This window comes from Lissotriton helveticus, chromosome 11, assembly GCF_964261635.1.
Source record: "Lissotriton helveticus chromosome 11, aLisHel1.1, whole genome shotgun sequence".
In the NCBI taxonomy this organism is placed as follows: Eukaryota; Metazoa; Chordata; class Amphibia; order Caudata; family Salamandridae; genus Lissotriton; species Lissotriton helveticus.
In genome coordinates this window covers 1127830352-1127858053 of record NC_136072.1, presented here as the reverse complement: position 1 = coordinate 1127858053, position 27702 = coordinate 1127830352, and positions in this window count along the sequence as shown.

Sequence of the window (27702 nt, the reverse complement as noted above, 5' to 3'; positions counted from 1 at the left end):
TCTGGCAAGAATAATATCTCTGTTGGGTTCTCAGGTACTCCAGTGGTTAGCCCCATTTCTAAACCTCTTGCACTTACGATTGGTCCTTTCACTCTTGACTCTCCTTTCCTTTTAACTTCGAATTGTGGTGAGAATTTACTAGGTTTGGATTTACTAAAAAGATTACATGCTACGATCTACTGTTCCCCGGATGGTGTGTACCTCACGTTGGGTCCTTCTGTCGCGCATGCGCAGCAGTGTTTCTCGAAAGATGAGCCCCTCCCGGCTGAGTTTGGGGGGATCCCAGAGAGTTTGTGGGCTAGCAGTGATACTGACGTTGGGAAAATGGACATTGCCCCAGTGTCGATAAAGGTCAAGGTGGGGGCCCGACTGCCTCGGATTCCCCAATACAAAATATCTAGGGATGGGGAGAAGGCTCTGTTGCAAATAATACAGGATTTGATCCACTCAGGAGTGGTGGAGGAAACGGATTCGAATATTTGTAATAGCCCAATTCTTCCGATCCTTAAGAGGCCATCTTCTGATGCTAGTGAGGGTACACCCGACGTCTATCATTTTGTGATTGATTTACGCCACATTAACAAGGTGGTTGAGCCCCAATATCCGGTGGTCTCCGATATTACCACGAGTTTGACAATGATACCTCCCTCGGCTAAGTATTTTTCAGTGCTGGATCTTAAGAACGCCTTCTTTAGCATCCCTGTGCACCCAGATAGCCGTTACCTCTTCGGATTCTCATTGGCTGGCCGAAGTTTTAGATTTTGTAGAATTCCTCAAGGTTATACAGAAAGTCCGAGCATTTATAGTCAAGCTTTGAAGGCACAACTGGATGATTTACAACTCCCCCAAGGTAATGTCTTGTTGCAATATGTGGATGACCTCCTCGTTGCCTCAGACACTGAGGATGGATGCCGAGAGTCTACTGTCAAATTGTTGCACCATTTGGCATACAAAGGACACAAGGTGTCTCTTCCTAAATTCCAATACTGCCGACAGAAGGTTACCTACCTAGGTCATCTCCTATCGAAGGAGGGGAGGAGGTTGACACCGGAGCGCATTAAGGCGATAACTAACATGGCTGTACCTAACACGCAGCGAGAGGTGCGCGCATTCTTGGGCATAACTTTATATTGCCGCCAGTGGATACCTAACTACGCTCTACTAACAAAACCCCTTCTGTATCTGACTACTAAAGAAGTGCGCGAACCCCTACCTTGGACTCCAGCATGCCAAGAAGCGTTTGAGTTATTAAAAACTGCTTTGTGTTCTGTACCCGTTTTGGGGACCCCTGATTACCAAAAGCCTTTTGTTCTTTATGTGCACGAGGCGGAAGGTTGCGCGTTGTCTGTCTTAACTCAGAGTTTTGGGGGGAAACAGAGACCTTGTGCTTACTTCTCTGCTATGCTTGACAATGTGGCAAGAGCATTGCCGAGTTGTCTAAGGGCTACAGCGGCTGCTGCGGTTTCAATTAGACAATCAGCAGGGCTTGTACTGGGTTCAGCTCTCACAGTAATGGTACCGCATGCTGTGGATATTTTATTAAACAGGACACAGACGCAGCATTTAACTAGTGCTCATCTAACTGGCTATGAGATGACATTATTTGCCCCCCATGTGACAATAAAAAGATGTGCCACTTTGAACCCAGCTACGCTATTACCAATTCCTTCAGATGAGAAAGACAATGAGATCCATGATTGCTTGTATCGGACAGAAGAGGAAACAAAGGGAAGAGTAGACTTGATGGACAAGCCTCTTGATGATCCTGATGGAGAGCTGTATGTTGATGGGTCCTGTTTTAAATTAGCAGATGGTACCACAACGGCAGCATACGCAGTCACGACTTTAAAAACAGTGGTAGAAACTTCTAGGGTCCCCTACAACTCAGCCCAAGCTGCAGAAATAATAGCATTGATGCGAGCGTGTGAATTGAGTGAAGGACTGGATGTGAACATTTATACCGACAGCCAATACGCCTTTGGCGTAGCCCATAGTTATGGGCGACTGTGGGCAGAACGGGGATTTTTGACATCACACGGACAAAAGATTCAGAATGGTCCATTGATATTACGATTGTTGACAGCCCTGACACTTCCTAAACGATTAGCTGTGATCAAGTGTAGTGCGCACAAAGCAGTGGTGGATGATGTGGGGCGGGGAAATGCATTTGCAGACCAAACAGCTAAAGAGACAGCCAGGACAAAACTCCCACAAATGTTTGTGGCAGGACCAGCTAGGTGGGTGCCGGATGTCAACATGTTTGCAAACATTGTACAGAGTGTGCGGAACATACAAGAAAAAGCGACTGAGGAGGAGTTGAAACAATGGAAGGAGGGAGGGGGGCGGTTGGACTCGGATGAGTGTTGGACAGATGTGTCAGACAAAAGACGATGGTTGCTCCCGAATGCATATGTCCTCCCAGTAGTGACGATGGCTCATGGACCAGCTCATGTAAGTGCAAAGGGAATATGCAAATTATTAGATCCAGTGTAGAGCAATAAGAACATTTCCAGGGTGGCATCACATTTGGTACAGCAGTGCATGGCCTGTTTAAGACATAATCCTGGGAAGGGAACACCCGTCCCTGTAGGTAATTTTGCACCCCCATCCTACCCTTTTGAGGTGATCCAAATGGACTATATTGAAATGGAAAGAGTAAACAACCTTAAATATGTCCTTGTTGTGGTATGCTCATTCAGTAGATGGGTGGAGGCCTTTCCAACCAAAGATTGTACAGCTATCTCGACAGCTAAGATGTTGATTAAAGAGTATTTTTCATGCTATGGCTTGCCTAGAGTGATCTGGAGCAATAATGGCACATCCTTTAATGCTGAACTGATGAAACAGATCTGTAAGGGATTACAAATCTCTCAAAAATTCCACGCAGCCCAACATCCACAGGCTGCGGGTTTAGTTGAAAGATTTAATGGTACATTGAAGCTGAAGATGGCCAAGATACAGGAGAGTACAGGGCTGCGCTGGCCAGACGCACTTCCCCTTGCTTTACTTTCTACAAGAGTGACAGTGAATTCCAAGACAGGTGTCTCTCCCCACGAAGTTGTGTTTGGTAGGCCCGCTAATGTGTGGGGTGTTCCTAGGCCTAAATGTTTCTCAGAAATTGAATATCCTTTGCTGATAGATTACTTGTATGCTTTGACTAAAGATCTTCGTTCTATTCATCAGCAGGTAGCAGACACCCTGAAGCCGTTGCCCGAGGGGCCCGGACACAACATCAACCCAGGGGACTGGGTTGTCGTGAGAAGATATCAGCGGAAGTCCTGTTTGGAGCCCAGGTGGTCAGAACCAAAGTTGGTGCTTCTCACCACCCGCACCGCACTTCGAGTGGAGGGTCGGAAGGCGTGGACCCATGCATCCCACGTTAAAAAGGTCCCTCTTCCGCTGCCTTATGGGTAAGGGTATGGGTAAGAGGTGGTGTTGCAGATCACGAGACCGAAACAGTTCCACGTTATATTCCTTTCTTGGATGCCTTGCTGACGGGCGAGGAGCAGAGTGAGAGCGAACGGAGGCCAGCCCTGAGTACAAGTTGCGAGGCCTCTCCTGGTCATAGTGAGCAAACACCGGAAGCTACCTCTCCTGTTACCAATTCCCCCATTCTGTTCACAGATCCTGAAGTGCGAGGGAGCACTCATTACAACTTCCGGCCCAGAAAAGAGAGACAAAAGAACTGAGCACTGGAAGAAGGGCTGAGGTAGGGACTAGAGATGAACATTGTGGAAGAGGTTAGCCTAGTGACAGGGATGGACTGCTGGTAAGAGCCCTGGTGCACGGTCAAGACATTGTTGAACGGGACACTAGAATTGCGTCTGGGCCCAGGTTTTAGTGCTCCTGAGTTGCTGCAGTTGTGCAACTCCGTCGAGGGATTAGGGATTGTGAGACTGAAAGCCTGCCTGTGAGGCTTTGACGGACACAGAGAGAAGATCCCTTTTAAGGGTGAAGAACCCCTCAGGCCGGTTTTAGAGTGTCTGGAACTTTTAGAGTGCCCCTTTAGATTTCTGGGACTTCCTTTTAGGTGAAAAATTTACCCTTTTGGTCGCCCAATTCCAGAGGAGGAGCAGCCTTTTGCTGCTGCTCGTAGATCAGAGCCTGATTCACCATGGCATGCCCTGCCCCGAAAAGGAAAAATAGTGGTTATTGTAGTGCTCATCATTATCTTTTTGATAATACTTGGAATACTGTTCTTCCTAGATGCAGCTTACCCTGTCCACAAGTTCATCCCTACTCCTTCCCCCTTACCAGAACATAATATGATTACTGTTGATTATGGAGAACAATGCATGAGGAAAGGCTATCGTGACAATGTTTTCATTAAGACTTTACATCATGCTCATGCTGTGTACAATGTGACGGATTGCTGGGTTTGTGGGTTGCTCCCATCTGCTGCATATAAAAAGGATAGGTTGCTGGCGCTTCCCTTAACTCCTGTGAATAGTTGTGTGGGTTGGTATACCCTGATTGGGATGGTGAAATTCTTCCAACAACATGATTTCCTAACTCCCCGACTACCTGATGCTGGGTCAACGTTGACAATGCGAGTACGCCCTCTGCCCCCTTCATCCCTTGGCGGTTGTTTACTGACGGACGTTTTGATCAAACATTTCTAGAGACATGCTCGAAAAAAGTAGAACGGTTTGTGAACTCCAATGATACGGACAAAGTGAGAGAAAGTTTTCTGCAATTGAACTCTTTCTTGACATATAGACACCCTCCTGCAACAAACAGTAGTGGTCATTCTCTGGTACCTCTAGCGACTGTTGGGCCTTCACCTTATTTCTGTATTCGGGGCAGAGGTCCTATTAAAGTGGGTGACAGCTCCTGTAATGTAATTGCTTCAATTCGCTTGCCCTTTAGCCCCTCCCTGGTTACTCCTCCAAACATTTACTTTGTGTGCGGAAGTAATGGGTATTTGTGCTTACCTGAGGGTTAGAGTGGGACGTGTTACTTAGCATATTTACTTCCCCCTGTTTATGTGGCGCCTTCAGATTATCATAAAACGCACAGAAGGTTTGCCATTATGCAAGGACAGCGAGGTTTGCCATTATGCAAGGACAGCGTAAAAGGAGGGACATCCAAGTCGATGATGTAGATCAGATGGACACCTCTGGACAGCAATTTACGGATTTCTCTAAAGGCCTACTGCCATTCTGAGGTCCCATCTTTAATAGTAGGGCCATAAGACGTCTCTCGAGGGTAATGGAAAAGGTGGTGAATACTGAGGCTGATATTGCAGCCAATATGTCTCTTGAGATGCAGGCTATGAGATTATTTACGATCCAGAATAGGATGGTGCTTGACGTCATCCTTGCAGATAGGGGTGGAGCCTGCCGCGTCATCGGGACATCTTGTTGTGTATATATCCCTGACTCCGCCCCAACAGTTAATTTGGATGTGCAGAAACTCCATAGATTAGCGACAGAACTCCATCAAGACACTGGCACCTGGTCTCTGCAGACATGGTTGTGGGGCCTTTTCTCTTCCTGGGGTTGGAAAAATGTTATGGGCATTGTGGGTATAGTGGGTATTCTACTGACATGCTGCCTTTGCGTTTACTGTTTACCACCTTGTTGTTCCATGTGTGCCAGCAATAAACGACTACCCAAGAGGCCAATGAAACAATATACTGTATCAAACGCTGTTGAGCTTTCTGATCTTAACTGGCTGATGCTTATTCATGATGATATTTTTGATTAGAGCAGCTCCCCAGCCCATAGATTTTGCTGTAAAGACCCTACTTTTGGCTCAATAAATGGAAACACCCGAGTTAGCCACATCTGCTAAAAGCAGGGTCTGATAAGTTTCAAATTCATGCCCCGCCCCTTCATATGTTATACTTATGAGTTAGCAGAATGTGTCTAACTAATGATCTTCATTTATGCATTTACGTTTATATTTCTAACATTCAGTTATTCATTTATGTGTGTGTGACATTATCCCAGTTTCCTTAGCTTAGCTTGTGTGCCACCATTTTGAAGCATTTCTCTATGCGTGCAAGCTGCACTTGCTCATCCCCCCCCCTCCCGTAGGAATAGGAATATTCCACATGTCAGCAGTTTTCACTTCTTGGTTTACTGTGACTGAAACTCCTTCTAACGAAACTCCTTATCAGGCCGTTCTCATGTGCTGGAGATGCGGCGGCCTGGCTCCGCATCCTTGGGAGTTGATAATGAATGTTGCTATTGCAGGTGCAGATGCCTCTTGTATGAGGCCATTGTTCACCATCTCAGGGGTCCAGTACTTTTCCAGTGTGGGCATGTTTTATTCTGCCTTTTCGTATTATAATGTATTACCATGATGATATGAGTCAGTCCTTCTCGGCGCACTCTTAGGGGTGAGGTCGATCAGGGCCCTCTCATATGGGAGTTTGTGGCCTAATAAATTGTTTTCTATTTCTTCTCCACTGTCCGGCTGACTTATTATTGGGTGACTATAGGAGAGTATGGTAAGTCACTCGGGTGGATTTGAGCCACGCTTATCACCAGCAAATGGAGGCTTTACCCCACGATTTTTGGACTTCTGAATTTGTACTCGTGTCCTTGTACGATGGACACGTTTGCATCTCGCCTAAATGCGCAACCAATCAATCAATCAATAATAGTATTTATAACGTGCACTACATACCAGTGAGGGTCTCAAGGCGCTGGGGGGGGGGAGCTGCTACAGTTCGAAGAGCCAGGTCTTGAGAAGTCTCCTGAAGGTTAGGAGGTCTTCGGTCTGTCGCAGGCGGATGGGGCGGGTGTTCCATGTCTTAGCGGCGAGGTGGGAGAATGATCGCCCGCAGGCGGTCACTCTTCAGATGTGGGGGACGGTCGCGAGGGCGTGGTCTGTGGAGCGGAGCTGGCAAGTGGGGGTGTAGAGGCTGAGTCGGCTGTTGAGGTACGCTGGTCCGTGTTGTGGAGTGCCTTGTGTGCGTGGGTGAGGAGCTCGAAGGTTATCTTCTTGTTGATGGGGAGCCAGTGCAGGTCTCTCTAGTGGGGTGTGATGTGGGTGCGGCGAGGGACGTCGAGGATCAGGCATGCGGAGGCGTTCTGGATGCGTTGGAGCCGTTTCAGGAGTTTGGTCGGGGCTCCTGTGTAGAGTGCATTTCCGTAGTCCAGTCTACTGCTGACGAGGGCCTGGGTGACCGTTCTTCTAGTTTCGGTGGGGATCCACTTGAAGATCCTGCGAAGCATGCAGCGGGTGTTGAAGCAGGAGGAAGAGACTGCGTTGACCTGCTTTGTCTTGGAGAGGGTGGAGTCGAGAATGACCCCTAGGTTGCGTGCGTGGTCGGTGGGTGTAGGAGGTGCCCTTAGTACAGTCGGCCACCAGGAGTCGTCCCAGTTAGAGGGGGTGGAACCGAGGATGAGGACCTCCGTCTTGTCCGAGTTCAGCTTCAGTCGGCTGTTTCTCATCCAGTCTGCGACGGCCTTCATTCCTTTGTGGAGGTTGGTTTTGGTGGTGTAGGGGTCTTTGGTGAGAGAGAGGATCAATGGGTGTCGTCAGCGTAGGAGATGATGTTGAGGTCGTGCGGTCGTGTGACATGGGCGAGCGGTGATATGTAGACGTTGAACAACGTTGGGCTGAGAGATGCCGCAGATGATCTCAGTGGCTTCGGAGCGGAAGGGGGGACACGGATGCTCTGTGTTCTGCCAGAGAGGAAGGAGGAGGTCCAGTCCAGGGCCTTCTCTTGGATTCCGGCATCGTGGAGGCATGTTAGTAGTGTGCGGTGGTAGACCGTGTCGAAGGCGGCTGACAGGTCCAGGAGGATGAGGGCCGCGGTTTCTCCGTTGTCAAGCAGGGGCCAGATGTCGTCGTTGGCGGCGATGAGGGCCGTTTCGATGCTGTGGTTGCTGCGGAACCCGGACTGGGACGGGATCCAAGATGCTGTTCTCCTCGAGGAAGCTGGTCAGTTGTTTGTTGATGGCCTTTTCGATGACCTTCGCCGGGAACGGGAGCAGGGAGATGGGTCGGAAGTTCTTGAGGTCCTTGTGGGTCCACCTTGGGTTTCTTTAGTAAGGCGTTGATCTCTGCATGCTTCCAGCTCTCCGGGAAGGTCGCTGTCTCGAAGGAGATGTTGATGGTTTTCCGGAGATGGGGTGCGATGGTGCTGCTGGCTTTGTTGAAGATGTGGTGTGGGCAGGGGTCTTCCAGGGATCCGGAGTGGATGGTGTTCATGATCTTGATGGTGTCATCGTCGTTGATTTTGGTCCAGGTGAGCAGGCGGTTGGTGCGGGTGGTGGTCATGGGGGCGGGGGTCTCAGCGGTTGCCGGGGCGGTGACAGCGTTGAAGCTGTCGTGGATGTCTGTGATCTTGCGATGGAAGAAGGTGGCCAGCGATTCGCACAGGTCTTGTGACGGTGGGATGTCGTTGGTGTTGGAGCTGGGGTTGGAGAGTTCCTTCATGATGTTGAAGAGATCTTTGCTGTTGTGTGCGTTGTTGTCTAGGCGGTCTTTGAAGGAGGTCCTTTCGGCGGATCTGATGAGGTCGTGGTGTCTGTGGGTGGCGTTCTTGTGGGCTGTGTAGCTTTCCGGTGTTCGTTCACGGGTCCAGTTTTTTTTTAGTTTTCGGCAGGTTCGCTTGGCGGCCTGGAGGTCTTCGGTGAACCAGCTGGCTCTCTTGCTGGTGTAGTCATCGATCCACCTTCTGAGGCTACGGGCTGCGGCGTCGGGATTGGTCGGGTCTGCGGGTGGGTAGTTGGCTAGGGTGGTGGTTAGCTGGTCCTCAGTAACTTTGCTCCAGTGGCGGCAAGGCATCTGCTGGGTGCAGTGGTGTGTGGTGGGTTTGCGGAAGGTGAAGTGGATGCAGCAGTGGTCGGTCCAGTGGAGTTCGGTAGTGCCGTTGAAGAAGACGTGGTAGCTTGCTGAGAAGATGGGGTCAAGAGTGTGGCCGGCGGACTGGGTGGGTGTTGTGATGAGTTGTCTGAGTCCGAGGTTGGCGAGTTTGTCGATCAGGGTCGAAGAGTTGGAGTCATTGTTGTTCTCAAGGTGGACATTCAGGTCCCCGAGGAGGATGTAGTCTGTGAAGGCGATGGAGTCACTGAACTGCGGTCAGGGTCCTGGGGGTCTGTAGACGAGGGTTCCTCTGAGGTGGTGTTGGGGTCGGTGTGGATCTGGAAGAGCAGGTGTTCGGCGGTGCTGAGGGTGTCGTCGGTGACTGTCGAGATTTTGAGGGTGTGTCTGTGGACGATGGCAATTCCTCCTCCTACTCCGTTGGTGCGATCCTTGCGGGTGATCTTGTAGCCTTCCGGGATGGCTATGGCGATGTCAGGGAGGCGACGTCTGGGGCGTTGGTGTCGAGTAGGTCCCAGAGTTCAGCGGCGTGTTTGCGGGCAGAGCGGGTGTTGAGCAGGATGCATCTGAGGAAGTTGGGCTCTTTGGTGGTTGGGTTGGCGGGCTGGATGCTGGTGAAGCTGCAGTTCTGGCAGGAGAAGGGTCCTTGGTTGCGCTTTGGGGCGGCCAGGCAGCAGGTGCGTGATCGTCTGGCGTTGAATGCGTGGGGGGTGCTGGAGTCGTAGCAGACGCGGGCATCGTGGCGTTCACGGGGGTCAGGGGTCCTGGCACTCGGCTCGCTCGGCTCGCTCGGGGGCAGACGGGCTTTCCTTAGGCGCAGCTTCGGCGCGCCAGCGGCGCACCCGCTGCATGGCCTCCATATGAGGGGATGTGGGATGGAGGAGCAGCTGGGAGGCGGGCGGCAAAAGGGATTGCAGGAGGTGCAAGGCCACGGGGATGCAGCAAGACAACAGTGCAAGACGATATCACAGGCAGTAACGCAGTAAAATGAGTGGGGCATGAACCAGCTTGGGAACGGCAGGAGCAAGCTCAAGGCACCCAGGTGGCGCTATGTGGCGACGAGGGGAGCGACCTGCCTGGTGACAGGGTCAAAGGTCACTCTCTTCACTGCTGCACAGCCACCATATGAGGGGATGTGGGAGGGAGGAGCAGCTGGGAGGCGGGAGCGGGCGGCGAATGGAATTGCGAGGGGGGTGGTGCCACGGGCGATTCAGCGCCGGGCAAAAGTGAGGCGGGGATAACAGAAGGAAAAAGGGGGCACAAGGGATAATAAAGGCAACAAAAACAACAACGCAGCTATGAAATTACAGACAGCAATACACAATTATGTAGTTCAAAATTTGTAAACTTTTTGTGATTTTTTCAATAGCGTAGTTGGTGCTTTATGTGAATCCCCTTCTGAGCCTTAGGGGTGTAATACTGATTCTGATGCGTGTTTCTTGAGTCCCAAGATTCACAATCACATAAGCACTCAGTGCAATGTCGGGAAGACGGAGGTAATGCTTTTTGGGAAAGCTACCATACTCTGGTCTCCCGACTGGTGGCCTCTGGACCTGGGACCAGTACCCTGCCCAAAGCTGACCATAAAAAACTTGGGTGTGAAGCTAGACCAAAATCTAACCTTAAAGGAACATGCAAATTTCATCTCTGGGGCATGCTTCCGCACCATTCCCTCTTTTGCCTGATACGCATAGAAAGACCCTTGTACAGGCCCTGGTGATAAGCCGGCTGGATTACTGTAATGGGCTCCTGATACTAGCTAATGAGGATGCTTTAAACCGGTTATAGGTGGTCCAAAACACGGCGGCAAGACTAATCCTGAATGCTCCCACAAGAACCCCCTCCAAGCCCCTTTTGAGAGAACTCCACTGGTACCGATACGGCAGCGCATTAAGTTTAAAATCTGCTGCACTGTCCATAAATGCCTCTTTGGAGATGGCCCCGAATACCTGGCCCAAAAATTCCAGTTCTATAAACCTGATCGCCCTCTTCGATCAAGTAACCAACTGTTATTAAAATCCCCGCTCATCAAGAAGACCAGGCAAGGTGGCCGAGCCCTCTCTCTTATGGGGCCAACCTTGTGGAATAAACTGCCCCTTAGTCTCAGACAAAACACCAATCACATATCCTTCAGGAAAACGCTCAAAACAACCTTGTTCATGGAAGAATAATGGCCCATAGCTCATCTACAGAGGTACAAACCTTACCATCCCGGCGTGCAAAGCGCGGAGATACCCCACTGGGGTCGATTCTGGCGCGATATAAGAAACTAAATAAATAAATAAATAAAGGCTCCATTCATTCAATTTTTGAATAAAGTTTTGAATAAAGTTTTGAATAAAGTGTTCGCAATTCTTTGTGTGGTGATTTCATTTATTTTTCATCAAATTTTTCATCAATACATCGTTATTTAATCCTCATAACTTTTCCAACATTAATTTCCAATCATTATGCCCGATGGATTTCGAGCTAACTGCTTTTTCCTCAGGGGACTTTTTATCTGAAAAAATACATCAGATCATATCTAGGTACATAGCAAATAGTTACATATTTCATCAACAGCATTACCACGTTGCCCAAGTGCATACTTCGTACGTGTACCTGGTTACTATATGTGTCACCTTATATCCCTTCTTTGGGAATAAACCTATGCGCGGCGTTTATTTAACTGCCTAGGTGGTATTACATGTCTCACAAGTGCTCAAAGCCACATCGACATTGACGTTAAATGTCCACTAACCTGTGCGGTTTTTACAATGTCTCGTACAATCAACTGTGGAGACAAATATTACACAGCATTTTACCATCAGGTATATAATGCTCAAACAATTCAATAGGTTCATCATAGGTTCATCAAGTATTAGCCGGTATTTCTCTTACCGTGTACATATAAACCCGCAACGGCTCCGTCTCTCTAAGTTCACTTCGGCGTGCGGCGCTCTATCTGTTTCCGTCTCTATGTGTTTTGTAGTCCAATCACGTGATGGACGGACTGCATAGATATAGTAAATAGACTGTGCCTACTGTGTATAGTATTGTGTCAATATTACAATACTTCAGCAGATTTGCGTGCGTGTAATATAAATATGTTTAACACGACAGATATCGGGATAAGTCGGTACCGGTGATACTAATTATGGATATCACGTTATTTGGGGTAAAACGGGAACGTGGTTTTTAAAAAAAAAAACAATAAATGATAAATAATACTGTACAGGTCAAAAACGATCATGTAAACATACATCATTAGTGTACACCATTAATTAAATCGTTGATTACTGTTTACAATGTAAATTGTTTCATAGAAAGCAACTAAGTTCATTTAACCCTTTCGGGTGAAGGGTACACACGAAGTTCATCCAAAATGTTTCTCTCCTTAATAGGTGATTATCATTGTCTCTTCCAGGCAAAATAGTTACCATTTCCAATATGCAAAATTTTTATTGAGAAGGATTGTGTTTGACTTCATTAAAATGTATTGCCACCGTGGATTTCAGGTTTTTCAGCCTTATATTACTTTTGTGTTCAATAAGTCTAGTTTTGATTTTTCTTTGTGTTTTCCCCACATATGATAATCCACACGGACATCTCAACATGTATATGATATTGCTGCTATCACAAGTTCCTGAAACTTTGAGTTTGACTGGTGTTCCTTTGGTGGGATGATAAATGACGTTCCCTTTGGTGATAGCCAAACAATTTCCACAATTGTAGCAGGGTAAAGTTCCTTTATATTTACCACTATCTTGTTGCTTGCGTTTCTTAATTAATTCCTTGAGATTTTTCGTCCTTTCAAATGCAAATATGGGTGCCTTTGAAAATGTTTCTTTGAAATCATCTTCCAGTGCCAACAGTGGCCAATGTTTTGTAATAACTTTTTTTGATGGAATAACTTTGTGTTGAGAACTTTGAAACAAATACAGTTCTTTGCTCCTCTGGTTTTATTTTGGAGGATAACAAATGTTGTCTATGTAATCTATCAGCTCTTTCTGCCGCCGCTTCCAGGATGGATTCAGGATATCCTCTGTTTTTTAATTTAAGTAGCGTTTCCTTTTCTGTGTTTAGTATATTGATCTTCAGTAGATGCTATCCTTTTTATCCTTATTAGTTGTGAAAACGGAATGTGTTTTTTAAGTGATGATTGATGGAAACTCTTATAATGCAAGAGATTATTCCTATCTGTAGTCTTTGTAAACACGCTGGTAACAATCTTTCCTTCATGGTTTGATATTGCTACATACAGAAACGATATCTTGTCTCTACTAATGGTAGACATGAATTGGATTCTTTCATTGATGTCATTCATTTGTTGTAAAGCTTTCTCTAAGGTATTTGCCGTTCCCTTCCATAATACAAATATATCGTCAATATACAGTTTATAGACCAAAAAACTTTCTACTGCAGTCATTCCTAAGTTGTGTGGGATAGAAGTATACAATGACTTCACGTCCACAGTTGCCATTATCATACTTTAGTTTCCAATAAGTTCAAGATCAAGATACATACATGATTATGGAATTGGATCCAACAAAAGAATTTATGAAAATCCTAACCAACATCATTGAAAACGCAGTGGATAAAGGTGTGATAGGTCAGAAAGAGAAAGATAATCTCCTGAAAACAAATCCTTCTATACCATATATTTACATGACACCAAAAATCCACGAACATGCCACAAGATCGCCCTTACGTCCAATCGTCTCCACCGTGGGATCTATACATGAGCCAATTGGGAAGTTTACTTTCAAACATCTACAGAACATCGTTCAAAAATCATCCACATACATAAAAGATACTACCCATTTTTTTAAACATTCTGGAGGAACATAAGATCAACTTTACGAAAGATATGATAATAGCAACTGTGGACGTGAAGTCATTGTATACTTCTATCCCACACAACTTAGGAATGACTGCAGTCGAAGGTTTTTTGGTGAATGAGGATAAAAATGATGACTTGAAGATATTTTTGATGAAACTCATCCATTTTATCCATTTTACCCTATTTTATAGCTATTTTGTGTGGAAAGAGAAATTTTACGTCCAATCTTCTGGAACTTCAATGGGCAATTGTGCGGCACCTACGTATGCCAACACGTTCATGTACAGATTTGAACTAGACCACATATTGAACCAACAGATATGGCAAAACAACCTGATCCTCTATAAACGGTATATTGACGATATATTTGTATTATGGAAGGGAACGGCAAATACCTTAGAGAAAGCTTTACAACAATTGAATGATATCAATGAAAGAATCCAATTCACGTCTACCATTAGTAGAGACAAGATATCGTTTCTGTATGTAGCAATATCAAACCATGAAGGAAAGATTGTTACCAGCGTGTTTACAAAGACTACAGATAGGAATAATCTCTTGCATTATAAGAGTTTCCATCAATCATCACTTAAAAAACACCTTCCGTTTGCACAACTAATAAGGATAGCATCTACTGAAGATCTATATAATAAACACAAAAAGGAAACGCTACTTAAATTCAAAAACAGAGGATATCCTGAATCCATCCTGGAAGCCGCGGCAGAAAGAGCAGATAGATTACAAAGACAACATTTGTTATCCTCCAAAATAAAACCAGAGGAGCAAAGAACTGTATTTGTTTCAAAGTTCTCAACACAAAGTTATTCCAACAAAAACGTTATTACAAAACATTGGCCACTGTTGGCACTGGAAGATGATTTCAAAGGAACATTTTCAAAGGCACCCATATTTGCATTTGAAAGGACGAAAAATCTCAAGGAATTAATTAAGAAACCCAAGCAACAAGATAGTGGTAAATATAAAGGAACTTTACCCTTCTACAATTGTGGAAATTGTTCGGCTATCATCAAAGGGAACGTCATTAATCATCCCACCAAAGGATCACCAGTCAAACTCAAAGTTTCAGGAACTTGTGATAGCAGCAATGTCATATACATGTTGAGATGTCCGTGTGGATTATCATATGTGGGGAAAACGCAAAGAAAAATCAAAACTAGACTTATTGAACACAAAAGTAATATAAGGCTTTAAAACCTGAAATCCACGGTGGCAATACATTTTAATGAAGCCAAACACAATCCATCTCAATTAAAATTTTGCATATTGGAAATGGGAACTATTTTGCCTGGAAGAGACAATAATAATCACCTATTAAGGAGAGAAATATTTTGGATGAACTTCTTGCGTACCCTTCACCCGAAAGGATTAAATGAACGGATGGAACTTAGTTGCTCTCTGTGAAACAATTTACCTTGTAAACAGTAATCAACGATTTAATTAATGGTGTACACTAATGATGTATGTTTACATGATCGGTTTTGACCTGTACAGTATTATTTATTATTTATTGGTTTTTTAAAAACCACGTTCCCGTTTTACCCCAAATCACGTGATATCCATAATTAGTATCACCGGCACCGACTTATCCCGATATCTGTCGTGTTAAACATATTTATATTACACGCACGCAAATCTGCCGAAGTATTGTAATATTGACACAATACTATACACAGTAGGCACAGTCTGTTTACTATATCTATGCAGTCCGTCCATCACGTGATTGGACTACAAAACACATAGAGACGGAAACAGATAGAGCGTCGCACGCCGAAGCGAACTTAGAGAGACAGAGCCGTTGCGGGTTTATATGTGCACGGTAAGAGAAATACCGGCTAATACTTGATGAACATATGATGAACCTATTGAATTGTTTGAGCCTTATATACCTGATGGTAAAATGCTGTGTAATATTTGTCTCCACAGTTGATTGTATGAGACATTGTAGAAACCGCAAAGGTTAGTGAACATTTAACGTCAATGTCGATGTGGCTTTGATCACTTGTGAGACATGTAATACCACCTAGGCAGTTAAATAAACGCCGCACATAGGTTTATTCACAAAGAAGGGATATAAGGTGACACATATAGTAACCAGGTACACGTACGAAGTATGCACTTGGGCAACGTGGTAATGATGTTGATGAAATATGAAACTATTTGCTATGTACCTACATATGATCTGATGTATTTTTTCAGATAAAAAGTCCCCTGAGGAAGAGCAGTTAGCTCGAAATGCATCGGGCATAATGATTGGAAATTAATGTTGGAAAAGTTATGAGGATTAAATAACGATGTATTGATGAAAAATGTTATGAAAAATAAATGAAATCACCACACAAAGAATTGCGAACACTTTATTCAAAACTTTATTAAAAAATTGAATGAATGGAGCCTTTCTGAGTGCTTATGTGATTGTGAATCTTGGGACTCAAGAAACACGCATCAGAAGACAGCAATACAGACAGTATAAATGAGAAAGATGAGAAAAACGGGTAAGACAACAGTGCAAGACGATATCACAGGCAGTAATGCACGAACCAGCTTGTGAACGGCAGCAGCGTGCTCAGGGCACACAGGTGGGGCTGTGTGGCGGCAAGGGGAGCGACCTACCTGGTGACAGGGTCCATGGTCGCAACTCCCTCTCTTTTACAGTTGGAGACCAGATCCGCAAGCAATCAGTTCAGATTCCTTTCTCCAGACATGATCAACAGTTCTGCTTTATGCATTTCCCCCGTTCGCCATGAGTCAGAGGGTGCTTTTGCAGGTGAGTTGACACAAGGCAGAATTGGTCCAGATAACCCCTTTTTGGATAGCGCATTCATGGTTTCCAGTGCCCATGTCTCTGTCTTGTGCACCTCCGGTCCACCTTCCCTCCTTTCCGGATCTTCTCCCGGATCTGATGGGCCTTCCACGTCCATTGGTGACTCAGGGTCTATTGACCCTCATTGCCTGGTGACTTTCAGGTGACGCTGTCAGGAGTTTCACAGGACGCGTTTTTCTTCCTGTCACAAACTTGGGCTCCCTCCTCGCACAAACGCTATGAGGCAGCCTGGCGTAGAAGGGTTTATAGGTGTAGTGAGCGAAGTGTGGGTCCCATAAGATCCGGAATGCATATGATTGTGAATTTCCTGTCAGATATTGCTAGTCAGGGTCTGGTTTACGGGATGGTGAACAATTTCTGTTTGGCTATTTCAGCAGGTCATCCTTATTTAGATGGTAAACCGGTAGGTGAACATCCACTCGTCTGCAACCTATTGAGAGATATCAGGATGGTTTGTCCACCTCAACCAAAATATTACACAGTGTGGAATGTGGACATAGTGTTACGCTTTATCATAAATTGGTCTTTCGCGCAAACAATTGTCTGCAAAACTCACTTTTATGTCTTATTTTCTGTTGACGGGTCTCTTGTGTGAGGGCCTTGGATTTGTCAGATAGAGTATTTACTCCTTTGGGGTGTCTTTTACGGTTTCTAGGCTTACCAAAACAGATCCAGATGTGTTAGTTGCCCTACTTTCCCACATCATCAGAAATTGTGTGTTGCTAAGTGACTAAAGTATTATGAAGACTGTACACGTGAATTAGGAAGTGATGTTACAGAACAATTGCTGATTTCTTTGCAGAAACCTTTCCGCCCAGTCTTTTCGGCTACCCTGGCCCATTCGGTTACGTGGCTGCTGTCCAGAGCTGGAATTGATGGCTCATTCGGTGCTAGGGGCTATGGCCTCTAAAGCTTTTTCCACTGCTTGTTGTTTGGAGGACATTATGACCTAGGAGAATGGGTTTTCTGATTTGACTATCAAAGTATTTTATCAAAAGGCAATTGTAGATGTTGCATCTAATGTGGTTGCTCAACTCTAAATTAGCATAATCCAAAGCCTCCATTCCTGACATAGAATAAAAAAATGTTCTAGTTATCGTGTCAAGAATTTTCAATTCTATTAAGGACACAAAGGTTAGGATTATACCATCCTAGGATGTTATATATTGACATGCTGTTACTTGGTGATTACCTGTTGTAGGAAGCTGGCTCTGTATATACTATAAAAAAAGTGAGGTATAGTGTCCACAGGGTCCAGTGGATCCCCATAGCCTTTACAGAGGCTCAAGTAGATCATACTAATCAACTCTTTTGTGGTAGTGTGGGTGAGCAGTTTGGCTTATCAGAGGGCAGTGCTAAACATTTGATATACACAAAGGCAAGAAATGATTACACACACTCAATGACTAAATACGAGACCAATGGTTCGTAAAAGTAATACTTTTAGTATGTTTATTTTATAGAACCAAAGATACTTTATTGCAGTAAAATACGTTTTGCAATATCACTGTTTTTCAATGTCAATAGTGGACACAGCGCATTTTCTGCAATGTTAACCTATGGAAGGAAAACGATACTGCAATTTTACAGGTAAGCTCTCCACTTACAATTCCAGCCTTCGCGTTTTAAGGTCAGCAGTGGGCAAGGTTCAGGTAGGTACCAACACTGTACCATCAGCGGCACTGGGGCGGTTGGGTGCAGAGGTCAAACTCGGTATCGGATGCCCAATGTTAACCAATGAATGAATGAATGAATGGAGGGATTTGTTGAGCGCACGGCTACTCAAACAGTGTCCCGGCGCTAGGCAGGTGACATATCTGTGCACTTGACTGATTAGTCTTTGAACAAGTGGGTTTTCAGTTGCTTGCGAAATGTTTTGTTACAAAGGCATCTGAGGGACAATGGAAGACCAATCCAAGGTTTGGCTGCCAGTAGTAAACAGGCTGAGCCACCCCATCTTTTCTTGTTTATACGTGTGATAGATAGGAGGTGAGCAGATTGATAGCGCAATGCTCTATGAAGACGAGCAGATTGATAACGCAATGCTCTTTGAAGACGATAGTTGGTCCATCTTGGTAGCAGGTAGCCCAGGCCCATTTTGTAATAGGTTGAGTGGGTCACTGTAAGTGCTTTAAAACTAATCCTCTTCTTTACTGGCCACCAATGTAGCTGTTTGCGGTAATGAGTAATCTAGGCATGCTTTGGGAGCTTATACAGTAGGCGGATAGCCATATTCTGAATTTTTTGTAGTCTGTGTGTCAAGTACTCTGGTAGACCTATATATAGCACATTTGCATAGTCCAGCCTAGATAGAATCATGGCCCGGACAACAGTTTTTTGGGCCTCTCAAGGAAGTAGTTTAATACATGTCCTCAGCATTCGGAGGATGCAGCAATAATTTTTGACCACCGCTGAGATCTGAGACTAGAGAGATAGCTGATTATCCATTAGTAAACCTCAAATTCTCACTTTGTCGTTTGAGCAGGGAACCATGCAATGTGAAGGCCAGGCACCCAGCCAACCCTGGTGGGGGTCAGGACCAAACAACAGGACCTCCGTCTTGTCAGGTTCACATTGTAAAGCGTTGTATTTAAGCCAACCTAGTACTGCCGTCATGCAGGCTGGAACTTTTGCTTAGCCTTGTGTTTTTTTTTGTTATATGTGAGCAGCAGTTGGGTGCCATCTGCATAGGAGACTACCTGGATGCTGAAGCACTATATGAGGTTATCTAATGGGATCCTATAAATATTGAAAAGAGTGGAGCTCAATGGAGAGCCCTGGTGAACGCTGTATTTGACTGGTTTTGATTCAGAGCAGAATAGTTTGAGCCAGACCGCCTGTTTCCTGTCTATTATAAAGGATTCTATCCAAACCAAGGCCTTGCCTTCCACCCCGATAGTGGTGAGGCGCTTTAGCAGAATTTCATGCAAATTTGTGTCGAAGGCCGCCGAGAGATCCAGCAGGATTAGGGCGGCATTGTGTCCGGCGTCTAGCATGAATTTAATGGCGTCAGTAATCTCCATCAGTGCAGATTCCATGCCATGACAGGGTCTGAAGCCAGACTGTGAGGGGTGGAGAAGGTTGGAGGTTTCTAGGAACAACATTAATTGGGCATTGACTGACTTTTCTAGTATCTTGGAGGCTCCTGGGAATAGGGATACAGGTCTAAAATTAGAAAGTGTTTCTGGGTTAGCATTAGGTTTTTTTAGTAGAGGGATAACATTTGCCTTTTTCCATGCAAGCGGCACTAATCTTGTATCCAATTAGGTAGAGAAAAGCTCTTGGTAGAAGGGGCTCAGAGTGGAGCGTAGCTGCCTCATAATCTGGGGTGGGAGAGGGTCTAGGATGGAACCTGATTTGCAGTTAGCAAAGGCCACTTCCAGTTCCTTGGTTGTTAAGGGAGGAAATGCCAGTAATTTGTCCTTCGTTGTAGGAATAGAGGGGCTTAGGTTGTCCGTGGGAGCCATGTTGTGTGTTGTAGTGAGGTTATCTTGAATTTTTTTGATTTTCTCCTAAAAAAAGTGCTTGGGTGTGAGCATAGGGAGGCGTTAATTTTCACTGGAGGTGCAAATGATTTAGGGGTTGTAAAGTTAAAACAAATTTAAATATTTCCTTGGTGTTATTTTTTGCTTTCCCGATTATGTTGACATAATAGGTTTGACGTGCACTTTTTAGGTTATTATGATATTGGTTCAGTGCTGCTTTGTATTGACGCTTGTCTGACTTCTCATAGTGTTTCCTCCAGAGTCGCTCCAGCCTTTCCTCTTCCTCTTCGGATCAGTAGTGAACCATTGGACAGTTTGTAAGAGTCTAATACTGTACTTAGGCGAAATAGGGCCGCCTTATTTGCGGACTCAGAGAGCCAGATACCCACTTTGGTTTCATCCAGTATTATATTGCCCATCAGGGAGGGTTTGATGTCTTCCAATGTCTCTTTTAGGGAGGGTATGTCAATTTATTTACAGGTGCATGTTTTAGGTGTGAATTTTGATCTCCTTGGTGATTTTTCCCTGGGCCAAGACCATGAGAAGGGAAGTATAAATTGGTCAGAACCGGTTACTTCTTTGGGGGTGCCTAGATCGGTCACAGGCAGCTTCCTGGGGGTGACGACTTCGGCCGCCATCTTGGGGCGAAAGGCTGGGTTAGCGCACTAGTGGTCGGGCGAGTGGCGGCCCGAGCGCTATAAAGGAAAGCAAGGTGACAGCGCAACCTGCTTAGAACACAGAGCTCCTGAGGCGAAAAGCCGGGAGTTAGGACCTACTCTTTACTGCACTGTTCTCCCAGGCCAAGAGGCTGCGAGGATTGTAAAAATCAATTTTTTTCGTTTGTTTCATTCATATTTTAAATTGTACCTGTTCTTGCTCGCTGAATCGCTGGGCATTCTTAATTCTTCTGTTTGGACAAACCGAGGGCCGATTTAGGGCTCTGCTCGGTCACAGGCAGCTTCCCCGGGGGTGACGACTTCTGCCGCCATCTTGGGGCAAAAGGCTGGGTTAGCGCACTAGTGGTCGGGCAAATGGCGGCCCGAGCGCTATAAAATGAATGGTATTTCCCGTCCGAAAAGCGGGCGGGCGCAGCGGGCGCGCCGATGGCGCGCCGGAGGCACGCCAGAGGCAAGCCCGTCTGGGCCCGTCCGGGCCAGACCGGGCCTAGGGCCAGTTATTATGCCGGTGGCCACTAAACCGCGGATTGGATATTCTAGGGGAGATCTTATGGAGCTTCAAGATAAGGGAGGTTCATTGTGTTGTCAGTTTGAGAGCTTTGATCAACTATACAGGAGGTGTAAGTTGTGTACTGATTCCACCTTAGCTAGGGATACCGGTAAACAGGTTCACAGTGATCTTGGCATGGGGCTCCTGAATTGCAGGTCCCTACCGAAGCACGCCATCGAGATCAACCTTATGATCCAAGAAGGTAATCTCGATGTATTGTTCTTAACTGAAACGTGACTATCGTCAACTTCTGAGTTCGATATCGCTGCTGCCCTCCTGGATGGATTTCTTATTCAGTGCCAACATAGACAACAAGGGAAAGGAGGTGGACTTGCTATAGTCTACAAAGACAAACTTACCTGCAGAATCGAAGATTGTGATATAACGGACTCAGAAAGTGTCCGTTTCAGTATTCAAATAACATCTAACAAGTCTCTCTGAGGACTTCTTATCTATCGCCCGCCGGGCTGCACAAGACAGTTCATAGGATCCTTATTAGATACTACCTTAGCTGCAGTGGCTTTGTCTTCGAATTTCTTGATTCTAGGAGATTTGAATCTACATTTTGATGATCCAAATGATAAAGTTGCCACAGATCTTTGTTCTGATCTTAAATCTTTTAAGCTGCACCTCATAAATAAAGAGGCAACACACGTTAAAGGTCATCTTTTAGACCCTATCTTCTCAAATTGTAGTCAGCTTAATACTAGCCCCCCTCTTCCTGTACCATGGTCTGATCATTTTTTAGTCCCATTTTCTTGGAAAACCTGCACAGAGGCACGACGGGCAGCACTACCTCACACTTTAGAAAGGGCTTGGCTCAAGTTATCTCTGGAAAGGCTGACCCTAGCACTTGAACAAACTGCCCCTAAGACAGAATCAGATCCATTGGCTGCAGATATAAGCTTCTGTAATTGGCTTAACAATTCCCTGGATGTGGTACTACCTCTTAAAACAGTTACAAAGAAAAGTAGTACTTTTAAATCACCGTGGTACACTCCAGAGCTTAGAGACCTCAGAAAAATCTGCAAAAAATTGGAACGCAGATGGAGGAAAGATTGGGCGGTTAGTAACAAAGCGGCTTACCGATCTGCCCTGAGACTCTATAAAACCTCCCTGAAAAAAGCACAGGTGGCTTTCTTTGAGAATAAAATTAATTTGTCATCTAACTCCTTGAGAGAAACTTTTAAAATAGTTAAACAACTACTTAAGGTTCCTTCTCCAGTAAGCACCCTGAAATGCACAGAAGAAAGATGTAATCAACTAGCGGACTTCTTTGATTCCAAGATATTAAGAATCCTTGATAGTCTTCCGCAGAACGTCTCTGTTTCTTATGATGACATTGACCTGGCCCCTACCTCTGGCCCCCGGTTGGACTCCTTTAGTTGTATTACCAGGGATGACTTCTGTAAAGCCCTATCCTCCTTGAAAAGTGGCTCTCCGTCCGATCCTGCACCCATGTATATCTTTAAGCGGATTGCAGATACGATCACCCAACTGGCAACAGAGCTTCTAAATGCCTCTTTTTCCTTCGGGCTTGTGCCACCTAGTTGGAAACAGGTCAGGGTTAAAACCCTTTTAAAAAAACCGGGGCTTGATCCCTCGGACCTGGCCAATTTCAGCCCGATTTCGCTGCTACCCGGCCTTGGCAAAATTGCCGAAAAAATGGTCAATCAGCAGCTTTCCGGGTTCCTCGAAAATATCCTGCTGCTGAGCAACTCCCAAACGGGTTTTCGTCCGGGGCAAGGCACGGATACAGCCCTGATAGTGGTGGCGGAGGAGGCAAGGTGTATCTTAGATTCAGGATGATCCGCTGTTGTGATCCTCCTGGATCTAAGTGCAGCGTTTGACACAGTGGACCACGAAATTCTAACTCACCGTCTCGCCAGACTGGGCGTAACAGGAATGGCACTGAAATGGCTTACTTCCTTTTTGAATAATCGCTCTTTCAGAATTTGGGAAGGTGGTGTACTGTCTAAATCTACCCCCCTCCAGTGTGGAGTCCCTCAGGGCTCTTCTTTGAGCCCTACTCTGTTTAACATATATATGGCCCCACTGGAGGAGGTGGTGGCTCCCTTTGAGATCAAAACAGTTACCTACGCGTACGACACCCAATTAGTCGTCTCGCTAACCCAACAAGAGGGATGTCTGGATAACCTCTCCACCTGCCTTGCCGGAATATTCTCATGGATGTCCAGTTCGCGGCTCAAACTAAATGGAGCAAAAACGGAGATCATGCTCCTGGGTCATCATTTTACATCTCTCCCCAAAGCTGTCTGGCCCCCCTGCTTGGGTGAGTTGCCCATACCGAAAGATAAAATTAAAAGCTTAGGGGTGTGATTTGAGCCCGACCTAACTTTTAAGACGCAGGCACAGAAATTCGCAGGCATTTGTTTTGGCCTGCTACGATCAGTGCGGAAATTTCTCCCTCTCCTGCCTCCCCAGTCCAGGACACTGCTGATTCAGGGGTTAATATTATCCAGACTGGATTATAGCAACGCCCTGTTTTTAGCAGCTCCTGAAGCTACCATCAATACCCTACAACGGGTGCAGAATGCCGCAGCCAGGATGCTTGCGGGTGCCTCAAGAAGATCTTCGGCTAGACCAGTCTTGAGAGCACTTCACTGGCTGCCAATACGCGAAAGAGTTATCTTTAAATAGCTATGCATCACCCATAAGGCTCTTCAGGGTAAAGGACCTCCTGTTCTCAGGAGCCTGATCTGCCCTTACAAATCATCTCGGGCTCTCCGGTCGGACCTCGGAAACCTGGCCACGGTTCCCAGAGTTAGGAAGGCACGCACAGGGGGTCGCCGCTTCTCTGTAAATGCGGCAAAAAACTGGAACTCTCTCCCCAGTCGGATTCGTACCGAACCCTGCTATTTTAAGTTTCGAAAGGCCCTTAAAACATTTCTTTTTCCCAAGGACTCCTAATTATCGGTACCCTCTTCAGTTTGTTCTGTGTTCTTTTATTTAGCGCTGGGACGCTTTTGGGCAGCCATGCGCTTTATAAATCAAATTTCATTTCCTTCATTTCATTTCTAGATCTAATTTGGCATTAGAAAAAATTGCATCTAGACTATGCCCTGTTTTGTGCATAGGACCTCTTATCTTTGTTCATAGGTTAATTTCTGCGAATGATTCCAATAGTTTGAGAGCCTGCATATCTAGGGGTTTTTCTAGATGGGTATTGAAATCACCTAGGACTGTGAAATTTGCATAGTTGACAACTTTGTTGCCTAGGGCTTGAGAGATAGAGTTACTATAGTCACCCGCATAGCCGTGGGGATGGTATACCAAGACCCCTACGGAGAGTGTAGGGGGATGGAGCGATAATGAATCCCATTGTCTCTGCTTTTTCCACAGAGTCTACTTCAAAGGTGGTGCATTTTAAAGATTTTTTAAATGCTATGGCTACCCCTCCTCCCTCCCTCTCTTTTCAGTCTAGGTGGAGACAAGCAAAGTGTGGGAGAAGAGAAAATTGTAAGTCAGGGCAGGAGGCTTCTGTGAGCCATGTCTCCGTCATGAAATAAGTGTCAAGGTGCTCTTCCTCAATTTGATGATATATATCTATGGAATGTCTATGTAGTGACCGTACATTTGTAAGTGCTGCTTTAAGTGGGTTGTAAGAGACCGGCCCTTCCTGTCTGTCTCTGATAGCTGTCTTGAGGGGTCTTAGAGGGAGTTTGCAGAGATAGCAAGAAATAGGGCCTGCATAATCAGTGAGTAAAAGGTTGGTGCAGTGATGCTGGTTCATATTGTGGCGAGGAAGCTCTGCCGATGAATATTTGTAATGAGGTCTTACCTCTAGACATGAACCGCCAGCATCACTGGCTCTGGTCGCGGATGGGCTTGCCTAAGTTGCACCTTTGGCGCACCAGCGGGGCATTTGCACTGCGGCCATGCTTTTATGCCCAAATTAGAAGAGGTTGGGGGTGCTCAAAAGGATACTGCTTGCAGGTAGGTAAAACGAGTTTAGTGGTCGAGTTCTCGGGATTTAGGCAAGCACAGGGGAGGCCACAAGGCAGAACCAAACCTACAGCATAGAGGGGAATGGGTGCAGAGTGCCAAACACAGTGTCAGGCGCCCACTGCAATGGAGGAACTCTGTTTTGAAAACCGGCTGCAGGCTTGAACCAGGAGGTTGTACGAAGGCCACCTGCGACAACAGAGGTACGTTAAGATACTGGGGGACGTAGGGACACTATCGGTTGAGCTCCCCAAGGACCAGGGGCTTTGGGTGCAGGGGTGTCCTTGGGCATTGGGATTATCTTACTGGAGCCATTCACGGTTGGAGGTAGCCTTCGTGTTCAGGCTCCAGACATCGTCTTGGAGTCTAAGGGGGGTCAGCTAATGATGGATTCCATCTCAGGACCATTGGGGAACCTTTTCAGGACTGGTGCGCCACCTAGGATTTGGCTGGAGGAGTCGGTGCAGAGGTGGTCAAGACTCGCGGTCCTGGAGGGCTCCAAGGTCCTTGGTCTTGGTTTCTTGGGGACAGGTTCACTGTCCTTGGGAGTTCTGGTCTTTTTCAAAGGCAGGCAGTCCTTCCATGGGTCTTAGAGGTTGCTGGCTGCAGAACAGGTCGTTGTTTCTCACAGGATCTTTGAGGGTTGGCTATAGGCCGGTAGGGCTGGGGCCAAGTGAGTTGGTGTCTGTAGTCTTCGCTGCTCTGAGATGTCCTCTCTCTGCTTAGATCAGCAGGAACTGGAGATTAAGGTTCAGGGGTGCCCCTGAATTAACAATTTAGGAGCGTTCCAGGGATTAAAAGGTAGTAGCCAATGGGCCACTTACCTTTAGGGTGACTATACCCTTTTTATGTCCACTCTGCCTGGGGAGGGGGCATACCCCTAACTTTATTGGCTAGAATCCTCCAAAACAGTAAGGAGGATTCTGGGAAGCCTTTGAGGCTTACTGCTTTCAATACTGTTCCTGCTTTGGGGTAGGTGTGAAGCACCTTCACCCAGAGTATGGTTTGATTCTGAGCCACGAGAGCAAAAGGCTCCCACCTCAGGGGGTCAGAAACTTGTTTAGAGGTGGCAGGCTGGTATAGACCAGTCAGGCACACACTAGTGGGTTGGTAGGTTATTAGTACCACCTCTGAGGTGCCCTCTGAGTACATTTATTAATGAATCCAACACTGAGACATCCATGTGGTCTCACTAATCTGAGATGTTTGATACCAAACATCTTGAAATTCAGTGAAGCCATCATGAAGCTGTGAAACTCGTAATGGCAAGTTCCCATCGCATGTACTCGGCATGGCTTCACTATTATTATTATTATTTTTTAATTTTGTAATGCGCTCAGCTACCCAAAAAGGGTTTCCCGGCACCAGGACGGAGACTAAGAGTGACATATTACCTTCAGCAGAAGTTATTGATCAAACAACCATGTTTTGAGGTTTTTCCGGAAGCGTATGTAATTGGTTTCTTTACGAATGGAGGTAGGGAGCGTATTCCAGATGGAGGGGCCTAGGTAGGAAAAAGATCTGCCTCCCATTCTGGAAAGCTTAACCCTGGGTATGCAGAAATTTCCTGAGGTTTCAGACCTTAGTTGACGGTTTGGTGCGTAAGGAAGCACTAATGCTTGGAGATATTTAGGTGCAGTACCTGCTTTTATTTTAAACATGTAGCTCAGGGCTTTGAACTTAATACGGTTCTCCACCCTGAGCCAATGGAGATCCCGTAAGTGTCCAGAGATGCTGGAGGTTTTGGGGACCCTACAGAGCAATCTGGCATCAGAGTTCTTGGTTAATTACAGTCTGCGGACCACAGCCTTATTCGATCCAAGGTAGAGAATGTTGCTGTAGTCAAGTCTCGAAGTAATAAGAGCATTGACCACGGTCTTTTGAGTGGAGACAGGCAACATCCAGAGAATCTTATTGAGCCATTTAAGAATTGTAAAGCATAGCTACTTTAACCGTTTGTTGGTGCATGGAAAGTGTGTTGTCCACGGTAACGCCCAGATTCCGGACGTGGCTGGTCGGTTCAGGGAGGTCCCCTATTTGGGTAGGCCAATGGCAGGTCCCCAAAGGTCTTTATGTTTGCCCAAAATGAGAACCTCAGTTTTGTCACCGTTCAATTTTAACTGGTTTTTGGTCATCCAGTTGGAGATATTGGTGAGACCTTGATTGAGATGGGATGGGGCAAGCGGGTTGGAGTCAGAGAGGGAGAAGATGATTTGAGAATCATCTGCGTAAGTAAACAGAGTCAATCCCATATGCACTTAAAATGTTTAAGAATCGACTTAGACACTATAGGGGCATATCTGCTCATGCAGTCATGCCCTCACAGAAGATATAGTGCACCCTGCCTTAGCGTTGTAAGGCCTGCTGTAGGGATGACTTACCTATGCCTCTTACACTGTTGGTAGGCCTGGCACACAGGGAGGTGTGCTAGGCCGACTGTTCACATTTATCTTCACCAAAACACGCAGTCTGCTGTGGCAGTATGTGTGTGTATGGTGAGGGGGTCTCTTGCGGTGACAAAATACATGCTGCAGTCCTTAGAGACCCTCTCTGATCACAAGGCCAACGGTCCCTTT